General features: G+C 43.7%; 1 protein-coding gene across 7 annotated transcripts in view; it reads right to left on the minus strand.

The window, feature by feature from the left end:
• RIMS2 (regulating synaptic membrane exocytosis 2) overlaps window positions 1-12,821 on the minus strand; it is a 933,811-nt gene that overhangs the window by 479,276 nt on the left and 441,714 nt on the right. The window lies entirely within an intron of this gene.

Genomic DNA, 12,821 nt, shown 5'->3' on the forward strand with positions numbered 1-12,821 from the left:
AACCAAAATGCTGTCACCCTAGACTGGGAAGAGAGCTCAGGTCCAGATATAAAGGCATGCTTCTTCATGAATAACCTCTATCTATACCACATGGTAAAGTAAATACCAATACACAGAAATTTCTCTTTTTCATTTCCTCTTTCCCTCTTTTGTTTGTCATCATTTTCTAAGGAGCAAGGATAACATTAAGAAAAATAAATGTGATAAAATTCAGTCTTGCAGTGCCTCTCTTTTCCCAAAAAGTCATTCAGTAGTAGGAGACATTTAAAAATTATTTTTCCCTCTGAAATAACCTATTTAATACAAAAGAAAGTACAATATTATTTAACACTTACATTCTAAAGATTTAAATATTCCATTTTGTTTGGATGTGTAAGGCTTATAGGAGCACTAACAGTGTAGTTTTATAGTAAAATACCAGAAACCTGTCACATAAATCCTGCAGGCCACAGTTTTCTGTTTTGTTACTGCAAGAGTAAAACAGGAGTAATGTCTTCATATGTATTATTGTATCCTTGCAATAGGCCTGTAAAGTGGGCAGGGCTAGCTGTAAGGTAATGTAACCCAGACGTCTATAGATGGGGTAATTGAGGATCTGAACACATGACTCATTAATACCAATGTAATTTAAACTGTTTCTGTAAATTATCCCAGAATCCAGGGCAGGCAGATAAGCAAGTATTACTGGAAGCTACTTGATATTACAATGCCTCATCACTAGGAACAGGTAATATCTTGGTTGCCTATAAAAATGGATACATTGGACAGCTCCGGATACAAGACCTTTGACACGAAGGTAACTCACAGCCATGAGGTTTAACCCGATTTCTCCAAGGTAATTCTGTACCAGATTGAAATATGTTACATTGGCATAGGGCTGTCTGCTCCTTGTTTACACCAGTGAAAACAATTATTACATTGCTGTAAGCATGTTGTATGTTCGAGACCTCAATATATGACCTGAGAAGCTTTAATCAGAAAGGCACCTACAAAACCCATGGCCAGTATTTATCTCTGTACTGCCCTCCTCCCAAACCTGAGTCCCTGTTTTGACACAGCTTCACCCAAATAGGTGTACGTTCCACCCTTCTGTCACTTGGAAATTAATCAAATTTGATAAAGTTATGGAATCAAATTAATTTTTTAAGACTCTGTTCTATCCAATGTTTTTTGAATAAAACTAGCTGGCACAGAGTGAGATACTGTAATGCTCTGTATAAGATAGTACTCCTGGAAAAGCTACAAGGTATAGGTGGTAGAAAATGCTGCATGAAAAAAAAGGGTTCTTGGAGTACTTCTTGCATGTAATTAAATTCTAAATGAGAGCTTGAATCACTGTAGGTTCTGCGCTCTCAGAAATGCTGGGCACTATCATTTATATAAAATCTTTCTGATGTAGGTCAGAAGTGTTTCAAAGCATCTGCAAACCCTGCTGTACCTGGGAAAATAAGTACTGCAGGCCAAGATGCTAGAAAAATATACCAATCCAGCACAACTTCTCATCCCTATAAAGAGAGCATACAATGGGGATGTATCTCTCCTTACAGAAAGATCTAGCAGTGGGGGGGGGGGGAGATGGGGATGGATCATCCAGGCAGGGACAAGCCTGATCCTGCACTTATCTGCTAAGATCATCTGCTTATCTCCTCACAACTTGGGGCACCCTTCAAAAGATCTGGTGCCACTCCAAGGTGCTCCAACATCCTGGATGAGAATCACTGTTCCCTCTTTGGTATTTTGCTTTCAGTTATCAGCTCTATCCAGTCCATTTTGTTTTAAATGCTGTGTACACTATACTAAATTGAGACTACCAGCATTGTCTGCAGCACTTAGATTTGTATACAATGGTAAAAGTGTGATGTTAAACCTCAGCCTTGAGTTACAAATTAAGTAATTCTATCAACAAATTATTTCCTTTGAAGTATACATTGAATCTAAGAGGTTGCAAACATTTTAGATTCCATGTTTTCTTCTAATATTACTGCAGCAACATCTCTTCCCATTGATTTTAAATTCACTTTGCATATTTTCCTCACAAGATGTGTAGGTAAGTGACAGCATAATATTCTTTTATCACTACTGATTTCTGAAGTCAACCTTTTAAATGTCAGGATAATATTAATCACACTGGTTTAAATAAACTAAATTAAAACAATGTAAACATTTGCTATGAAAAATTCTTTACCTACTTACTGCATAGCCTGTCTGAATTCATTCTGCTGGATTTACCTTTGCCTTTAAATTTTTTTCTTAAAAGAAAATTAATCCAATTACAGGGCAACTATCACAACATATAAACATACAGAAAGCATAAACACTGGAAACTGAATCCAACCAGCCAAATCCAGTAGACAACCAAACAAAATACCACTTATTTTCTTCAGCAATATTTTTTTACCTGATACAAAGCAGTTCTTTAGCCATCCCCTCCCTTCCTCTTCCCTCTCCCCTCCCCTCTCCCCCACAATTTCATTTCAGAATTACTGACATTAAGTATTGAAAAATGACTGGTTAAACAATATCTAGCCCCAGTATGTTAGATGACATGGTTTACAAATCAAACTAAAGATTTCTCATTCTTTGAGCTCACTGCTTTGAGCTGTCATAATTAGTGAATGATCATCCAACTAGTAGATGATAACCAACTCTCATGACACAAATCAAGTTTTTCCACTTTATAATAGTTTTCTTCTCACTGATCACAGAGTCATGAAGGTTAATCCCTAGCCCTGATTCTACAAGCTTTAGGCCCTGGACAAAATACTCCCTGGACAAAATACTCATTTAAAGCACAAACCAGGCTGGATTGGAACACTGGCATCAGGTGCAACAGCACCTAAGAAAGCCAATCTCAGATCCAGGCCCAAAGGTGGATCCCGATAGCAGTTGCATCCCCGCTTCAAATCATCTCACGGGCAGCAGCTGAAGACGGTGGTTTTTTTAAGTCCCTAAAGCAGATATGAAACCCCTCTCCCTTTTCCTCCATTCTCTACAGCACATCTCCTCCCTGCTGTCTAGAGCTGACCTGGGGGTGGGGAGATCCAGAGTTTTTCCTGCCCTACTTCAGCCAGAATATACAGGAAGCAGAGCTCAACTGGAGACAGCAGCTCTGGGCAGATAGATCCTACCTGCCCAGTCTCTCTGGGCATTCCCTGCCAACCCAGGAGAAGGTTCAGGTAGAGGAAATTCACCTGTCCCTGCCACTGCTGCCGCTGTCCCTAGCTGAGCCCAGCTTCACACATAGCACAGCTGGAAAAGAGCAGGAATGGCTTTGGAGGCCCCAACTCCCCAGGTCAGCCAGATACAACAGATGGCAGGCCAGAGAGGAATGGGAAGGGAAGGGACATGTTGCTAATCACAGAAGGGAAGGGAGTGGGTGCCAAGAGCAGATAGAGGGGAAATCTTACCTGCCTCAGGATTTTAAAAAGCTCCTGTCTACTTCTTCCATGGTGTTGCCTGCCTGCCTTAGTAGGGCTGGGCGGAAGGGGAGCTGGGAGCAGAAATACAGCCACCCCTGCAACACTGGTCACTGCTCCCACACCCCCCTGCATAAAGTCCTGGATCTGCCTGTGTCCAGGGCCACCTTCTGTATGGACCACAATATCATTCAGAAGTACAGTCATAATACTAGGATTATATTTGTCTCATAAGTAGTTCATATACATGATCTGATAGTATTGTGGAATTCAGTGCAAGCTGTTTAATTTTTACAGGGTCTGTCACAGTCACAGTACATTTAAGTAGAAATCAAAGAGGCCAAAGAATACTTTTGTTCTCAGACAGTATGAAAAAAATTCAGAAGCTTAGCAAATACTACACTGATTTCCTCTTCCTACCTTGCATTCTCTTTTTCCTATATGAACTTGTTTTCTATGTAAATCTTTAACATTTAATTTAACACACTAATTAATGGGCCAGATCCTTGACCCTGAAACAGATATTTTGTGCCACTCCTCAGTCACAACAGAGTAGCTAAACAGGATTAACAAGCCAGTTGATGTTTTGCCAGCTTGAGAGGTGGTAAATCACCGTGTGGCATAGAACCAGCAAAGCCAGATATACTAGCACCTGGCATGGAGCTTGTGAGATGGGAGTGTTTTTGACCTTCCATTAGCTTTGGAGGCAATGTATAATTCCCAAATATGTATTAAATAAACAAATAGTTTAAGGAGAAAAAAGATATATACAATAGCTGAATATGGAATGAAAGCCTGCAAAGATACCAACTAAGATTAAGTTGATCAAATATAAATACAAAATATATTTTGCCAAGAGCACTAACTACTCCTGTTACATAGATAAATCTCATTCAACTGTCATTTTCATAACCAAAGAATTTTCTGAAGGTAGTGGAAGGAAAGAAAGTGTCTACATCCAAAAGACCCTAAAGGAGACCGTAAAGCCTTATGTATCTGCAAAAGAGAGAGATAATGACGTTTATTAGTAAACCAAAATATGCTGGAATATGTTCTACTGCAGTGAGCAACTGAAACACTGTTTGTTAGCTTGCTGATTCACAGATGCTAGGGTCAGAAGGGACCTCAACACATCATGGAGTCCGACCCCCTGCCTAGGCAGGAAACAGTGCTGGGGTCAGATGACCCCAGCCAGATGCCAATCCAGCCTTCTCTTAAAGACCCCCAAGGTAGAGGAGAGCACCACCTCCCTTGGAAGCCCATTCCAAATTTTGGCCACCCTTACCATGAAGAAGTTTTTCCTGATATCTGGCCTAAATCTGCTCTCTGTCAGTTTGTGACCATTGTTCCTTGCTACCCCAACAGGCGCCCTAGTGAGCAGAGCATCTCTGATCCTTTGCTGTGTCCCCCTAAAGAATTTGTAGGCAGCCACAAGATCACCTCTCAGCCTTCTCTTGTGGAGGCTGAAGAGGTCCAGGTCCCTCAGTCTCTCCTCATAGGGCTTGCCCTGTAAGCCCCTAACCATACGAGTGGCCCTCCTCTGGACCCTTTCAAGTCTATCAACATCCTTTTTGAAGTATGGCACCCAAAACTGGATGCAGTACTCCAGTGCTGCATAGAGGGGAAGTATCACCTCCTTGGATCTATTTGTCATGCATCTGCTGATGATTTCATCACACGGACAACTCATGTTCGTCTTGGAGTCCACTATGACTCCGAGATCCCTTTCCGCTTCTGTGCTGCTGAGAGGGTCACTTCCCAGCCAGTAGGTGTGCTGGATAGTTTTGTGTCCTAGATGCAGCACTCTACACTTGTCCTTGTTGTACTGCATCCTATTATGTACTGCCCACTTTTCTAACCTGTCCGGGTCTGCCTGCAATCGTTCCCTACCCTCTGGAGTGTGCACTTCACTCCACAATTCAGTATCGTCCGCAAACTTGGACAGAGTACACTTCACAGCTGCATCTAAGTCACTGATGAAGAAGATATTGAAGAGTACAGGTCCTAGGATCAAACGCTGCGGGACCCCACTACCCACATCCTTCCAGGTCGATACCAACACATCTACTACCACTCTCTGGGTGCGACCACTAAGCCAATTTGCCACCCACCAGACTGTGTAACCATCTATGTCACAGCCTCTTAATTTATTTATGAGAATGGGATGAAATACCATATCAAAGGCCTTGCTAAAATCCAAGAAAACAACATCCACCTCTACTCCTGCATCTAAGCATTTTGTGACCCTGTCATAAAACGAAACCAGACTGGTCAGGCATGATCTACCTGCTATGACTCCATGCTGGTTTCCCTGCTGCATTATTTTTCCTGCTGGACTCCCACAAATACGATCCTTCATAATCTTTTCAAAGACCTTTCCAAGGATGGAGGTGAGACTGACTGGCCTATAATTACTCAGATCCTCCTTCCTCCCCTTCTTGAAAATAGGGACCACATTGGCCCTTTTCCAGTCCTCCAGGACCTGACTCAAGTGCCACAGGTACTTAAACAACCATGCCAGTGGTTCTGCTAAGACACCGGCCAATTCCTTCGGTACTCTTGGATGAAGCTCATGTGGGCCTGCTGACATAAACACATCCAGTCCATCCAAGTGACTCTGCACCAAGTCAGTGTTGACAGCTGGTAGGCCGGTGTGCCTCTGATGCCCATCTAAGAACCCATTAAGACACTTATCTTGAGCCCTGTTCAAGAATACTGAGGCAAAAAACTCATTGAATAGCTCAGCCTTGTCCCCCCTGTCTGTCATTAATTGCTTCTTCTTGTTCAGTAGGGGTCCTGTGTTGCCCTGTGCCTTCCTTTTACTCCCTACATACCTAAAAAAGACTTTTTGTTGTCTTTAATTTGTGTTGCCAGCCTCAGCTCTGTAGTTGCTTTGGCCTTTCTAACTGCCTCCCTGCAAGTGCAGGCCAAGTAGGTATACTCCTTCTTGGTACCTTCCCCCTGCTTCCACCACCTATATACCTTCTTTTTTGCCCTTTGGCTCCCCTGGATTTCCCTGTTTAGCCAAGGAAGTTTTTTGGCTCCTTTCCCCCTTTTCCCTCGTACTGAGATAGTCTCCCTCTGTGCCCGAATGATCGCTTCCTTTAGGAACGACCACCCTCCCTGGACTCCCATCTCGCCAATACTCTTATCCTGCAGTGCATCATTGACTAGACTCCTAAGCACACTGAAGTTAGTTTTCCTAAAGTCAAGCACTTCTACCCTACTAGCTATCTTACCCACCCTACACCATATGGTGAATTCAATTGATTGGTGGTCACTGTCCCCAAGGTGACCATGAATCTGCAGCTCCCCTACCAGGTCCTACTTTATCACATTGCAATAGTCTGATGTTTTTGTATAAATGGATAAGACAGTCTCTCAGAACTATGTTATCGTCTTGGTATTAGCTATTCCATAATGACTATTAGAAATAACTATTTCCTAACACTAACTGTTAATACATTAGTATCAAGAGACTGAACCCACTGGATGGAGAAATTTTGGCTACTCAACTAACAGAATTAATTTGAATCAAGAGGTATGATGATGACGATGACAATGACAAAGGTAACAGCAACAACTCTAACAGTGATAATAATAAATGAGTATTACCAGTAGTTCATTTTTAAATAGCTGTTCAAAAGTAATTTAGCACACTGCGGGCACGTCTACATGAGACACCTGCTGCACAGTTGTTACTGCACAGTAATTTAGTACTTGCATAACCAAATACTAAATGACTGCATAGTAATGAGCATTACTTCACTGTAGCATCCCAGCACTGCTGCCTAGTGATGCCTACTGCTCAATAGTTCGTTACTACTACATAGTAGAATTGCATCACAGTTTGTGCCCAGCAACGCTACTGCTCAGTTGTAATGAGTTACTGCTCAGTAAGCATCTCATGTAGATGCGGCCTGTCATTACCACAGACAAAGTGAAGACTAATGTACTCTAATACTTAGGAAAATATATTTATTAAGGCTAACTAAAGGATATTTTGAAATGTGTATCAATTAGGTCTATGTAGGAAATTTTCAGAAACAAAAATTGTCAAAAAGAGAAAGTTCTCTATAGCTATTAGGCAGATTAAAAACTCAGTACTCTTGTATTTAAAGAATGGCAAATTTTGAACTATTACACATAAAGTTATTAACTACTAACTAGTACTGTACTATACACACATCCAAATCAAAGCACTTCAAAATGGAATATATATTTTTAATGAGAAGTCAAAACTGAAGATATTTTTAAAATAAATTTTATTTTGAAAAAAAATCCTGACTGAAATTCTTAAATAATATTTAACCTATGACAAGTAAACAAACAGGAAAAATATTACTGCATTTTACACCTCACCTTCATCAGCATTCTGATTCAGAATCTCTCTCTTTCACCCAAACATTTTACAGTGCATTAGAAATCTGCTTGCCTTCTCCATTCCTAACCTGTTTATTCTGGTGTCGCAAGGCACCTCGGTGCCCCTGCTCCTAGAGTGGAGAAACTGCCAGGGAGCGAGTGAGCGCGCCCTGGCCTGACATAACAAGCCCAGCTGAGGCTGCTCAGGTAATGAGCGCAGCTGCGGGTTGCCGGAGCAACCAAGCGGAGCCAGCTGCCTGTAGGGGGCAGGGCCTGGCTCTTATAAAGCTCAGGGCTGAGGCCAGGCTGGCAGTTCTCTGCCAGCAGCCTGGGAGGTAGGAGCTCTGAGAGTGAGGATGTGGCAAGTACAGCTCATGATAGCCCGGAGAGGATGGGCACTAGAGTTTAGCCATGCAGCTTGCATTTGTGTTATAGCCAGGAGGCTCTAGTTTACGTTTGGCTCTGTATATTACACCCGGAGGCTTGGGTGAGGCTGTAGGGGTTGGAGGAGGCCTCAATCACAGGGACCCCAGAGGGTGTGGGGTGCCCTAGCACCAAGAGGGCGCATTATTTTCATAGTGCCAGGGAAGGCGCAGCTCGCACGCCACTGCGCGAGCAGCTGGCGGCAAGGAGCGCGGCCAGTGGGTCGCAGGCACAACCCGTAGGTTGCGGATGGGGACTGAGACCCCGGATTGCGTGTGGGGGAACATAGACCCCCGGCCCCAGGACAGGGGTGGTATTACTGAGGAGCCCAGTGTGGGCGCGGCGAGCCCCAGAGAGGGGGAACGCCCTTGTACGTTATTGAGTAGCCCAGTGTGGGCGCGGCGAGCCCCAGAGAGGGGGAACGCCCTTGTACGTTATTGAGTAGCCCAGTGTGGGCGCGGCGAGCCCCCAGAGAGGGGGAACGCCCTTGTACGTTATTGAGTAGCCCAGTGTGGGCACGGCGAGCCCCAGAAAGGGGGAACGCCATTGTGTTTTATTGAGTAGCCCAGTGTGGGCGCACGGGCATAGCGAGCCTGGCCACAGGCTAGTGCGACAATCCCCCTCAGACCAAGGCAGGGCGCTGTGGTTGCCCCTGAGAAGACAGGGAGTAGCAGCGCGGGGAGCCAGAGTCAGGGAGGGTATCCGTGCGGTTGGCCCATAGGACCGGAGGCCCGCTAGAGAGTCCCGGAGCGGAACCACACCGGCAGGGGAGGCCCAGAGTGGGCTAGATCAGAGTCCCAGCAAGAGGCTAGGCATGAGAGAGGGAGCCCAGGGTGGGCCACAGTAGAGAGACAGACCGGACAACGTCCTTTACATCTGCGAGGCTTGGGGCGTGGTATCAGGGGAGGTAGGAGCCACGCATAGCCCATAAGGCTAGGGCGCTTGGGTAGCGCCCATTGTACGGGGAGACCCACGAGGGGTCCAGGAGCTGACAGGCCCAAGGAAACACAAGGCAGCCTCCCTATTACATATTCGATCAAGACGCGGCGGGCGAGAATGGAGGGTGCCCTCGGGCCGGAGTAGCGCGGTGAGAGGGCCTCCAGGAGATCACGGCCCTCCGCGAGGACCCCGTCGTGACATCTGGATTAGACTAAAATTTGAGGAGAGTGATAGAAAATAATTCTGCTGCTTGAAATTGAATACCATTGATTATGTGATGGTAATGTGTTTTTTATTATTTGGTGGGAGCGAGTCACAGTTCCTGGCATTAGGAGATGCAAATTGCATCTCTATACCGTGTTGACCCCTTTTGTTTGTGGGGGAAAAAAATTATTCCAAAGGACAATAGTTTATGAAAATATAAGAGCTCAATCTAAGTACTAAATTTTTATTTAACAAGAGGGCAATTTGTTACATGTACTGTCTAGATTTTAAGTATAATGACAGCTTTCTCAGGTGACAAGCTAAGCATTTACTAAATAATTTGCGGTTGTGTTCTAAATTAAACATAAGGTCACTAGCAGGGAGTCACTTTTTATTCCAAATATCAGAGAAAAATGGGGTACAGAGATTCAGAGTGTAAGGCAAAAAGATACCATCACCCCATGTAATCTGACCATCCACAGATCACAGGTCTTTAAAACTCCCATGTGTTGAACCTAATAGGTTGTTTGCCTAAAGCATAGCTTGTGTTTTGCTAAGCCACATAAACTTGTGGCTTCCCAGGAGTGCTGCACTGAGGCATGGAAATTTGGTAACCCTGAAGACCTTGCTGAGGAAGTCGAGACCTGTTATCCAGAGACATCTGCAGATGGGTAAAGCTGCTAGAGGTATATATATATATATCAGAGCTGTCACCACATGTGCATGTGCAGGGGGATGCTGGACCCCTAGGCACAGCTGGCCTGGTCCATACATCGAATGTGAGGGAAATCCTGCAGGAGGATTCCTGCCTCCATCTAGATTAAGGTCAGCCTTCACCTTGACAATAGACCAAATGATACATTATTCTGAATTTCATATTGTATTACATGCATAGCCAGTCACTGAGTGCCCACTACTAAAGTGGATAAGAAAACCCCTGTCAAAGCAAATATATCAAAAGATGACTTACCTGGTAGCTCCACTGCAATAGCAGACCTCATTCTCAAAAACACTAGGTATTGTTCCAAAGTGATACAGCTTTTAGTCAAAACCTTTGTTTTATTAGAGGTCTCAATGTGAAATGTGTAAAATAAAAACCATTACAATTAGTTTGTTCTACTTGTGACTCATGTTATCCATTATTCTTCATTAACTCCATAGCCAGTGTTTCCAATTTTACTTCCAGAAGTTACTATAAATTGTGGCATATGCTAACATTTGCTCAATCACATACCTTGCAGAAGTCTTTCTCCTTATGCCATGAGACCAAAGATGCTTCTTTTCGGCTATGCATGCACTGCAGTCACTACAATGTCTGTATAAATACTTTGGTTATTATGGTGTACTGAAACTGCATCAGCATAAAGCTGAGCGCAACATAATTACCCAAATATTACCCCAGCTTCTCAGGGAAATATATTGCTCAAACTGCTTTGTTACCAGTAAATAAGACAGCTAATTTATAGCAAACTCAAGTATGTCTAAGTAAGTGGAGCCACACATTTAACTGTGGCATAGCCATACCCTTCATTGAGATATTTCTTTTGATTTTAAGAAAACATAATTTCAGAGTAGCAATGAGCTCCCACATATCTGTTTCATCGCCTGTCAGGCTCCACCACTTTGTACTTTTATACTTTTTGCCTATACCTGGTAGAGTTTGTACATGGTAGAATTATCTGCCATTTAAATCAGAAGACTCAGGATTGAACATCCTCAGTTCCATTTCCTGCTCTCCCTGCCATGTAAGTCATTTAAAGTGATACCATCAATTTGATATAAAGTCAATTTTAAAAAAAGAATTGAAAATAATTTAAATCATGGCACCTAGCCTTAGTTCCTTAACAGTTTTTGTGGTTTTTCAATCAAAATCCCTATTTTTAAATGTCTCATCTTTCCATGCATGAAAAGCATACACAAATAACAGAGAATAAAAAGAAAAACCAACTCTCTCTTTCTTTCTCTCTCTCTCTCTTTTTGTGTGGGCTTTTCCCCTCCATACTCAAGGATATTAACCTACTGAGAATAGTAATCTTAGCTGTTATTGAATCCATACAGAGTACAATATTTTGGGGGAGAAGTTTCATCTTCATATGGATACAATTCCTTTAACCACTCCCTCCCTGTTTATTCACCTGTGAAGTGAATCACATTTAACAAAAGCCCCAAAACTTCCTTTAAAAAGTTTGTTTTCCTCAACTGTAAGGTTGTATGTAATTCCAAAACAGTACCACACAATCAGTAAGAAAGATGTAAGTGTTAGAAGAAAGTAGTAGAAAGTAGTGGAGGTTTTATTGTATTTGCAGTAGCAGAAGTGTCACAGAGTCACAGACAAGTCGGACTGGAAGGGACCTCCAGAGGTGATCTAGTCCAACCCCCTCCCTAAAACAAGATCATCCCTATCCAAACTATCCCATACAACCATAATCTAAACTTATGTAGATAAGACTACCCTCAACCTTGACACAACATAGACTTAACACCCTAACATGCCACAGGTAAAGCAGGGGAACCATGGTAGCCAATATCATAGATTCATAGATGTTAGGGTCAGAAGGGACCTCAATAGATCATCGAGTCCGACCCCCTGCATAAGCAGGAAAGAGTGCTGGGTCTAGATGACCCCAGCTAGATACTCATCTAACCTCCTCTTGAAGACCCCCAGGGTAGGGGAGAACACCACCCCCCTTGGGAGCCTGTTCCAGACCTTGGCCACTCGAACTGTGAAGTTCTTCCTAATGTCCAATCTAAATCTGCTCTCTGCTAGCTTGTGGCCATTGTTTCTTGTAACCCCCGGGGGCGCCTTGGTGAATAAATACTCACCAATTCCCTTCTGTGCCCCCGTGATGAACTTATAGGCAGCCACAAGGTCGCCTCTCAACCTTCTCTTGCGGAGGCTGAAAAGGTCCAGTTTCTCTAGTCTCTCCTCGTAGGGCTTGGTCTGCAGGCCCTTAACCATACGAGTGGCCCTTCTCTGGATCCTCTCCAGGTTATCCGCATCCCTCTTGAATTGCGGTGCCCAGAATTGCACGCAGTACTCCAACTGCGGTCTGACCAGCGCCCAATAGAGGGGAAGTATCACCTCCTTGGACCTATTTGTCATGCATCTGCTGATGCACGATAAAGTGCCATTGGCTTTTTTGATGGCTTCGTCACACTGCCGACTCATGTTCATCTTGGAGTCCACTAGGACTCCAAGATCCCTTTCCACTCCCGTGCTACCCAGCAGGTCATTCCCTAGGCTGTAGGTGTGCTGGGCATTCTTCCTCCCTAGGTGCAGCACTTTGCATTTCTCCTTGTTGAACTGCATTCTGTTGGTTTCTGCCCACTTGTCCAACCTGTCCAGATCTGCTTGCAGCTGTTCCCTGCCCTCCGGGGAAGATGTGTCCACATCTCCCCATAGCTTTGTGTCATCTGCAAACTTGGACAGAGTACATTTCACTCCCTCATCCAAGTCACTGATGAAGACATTAAAGA

Source organism: Alligator mississippiensis, chromosome 3 (assembly GCF_030867095.1).
Source record: "Alligator mississippiensis isolate rAllMis1 chromosome 3, rAllMis1, whole genome shotgun sequence".
In the NCBI taxonomy this organism is placed as follows: domain Eukaryota; kingdom Metazoa; phylum Chordata; order Crocodylia; family Alligatoridae; genus Alligator; species Alligator mississippiensis.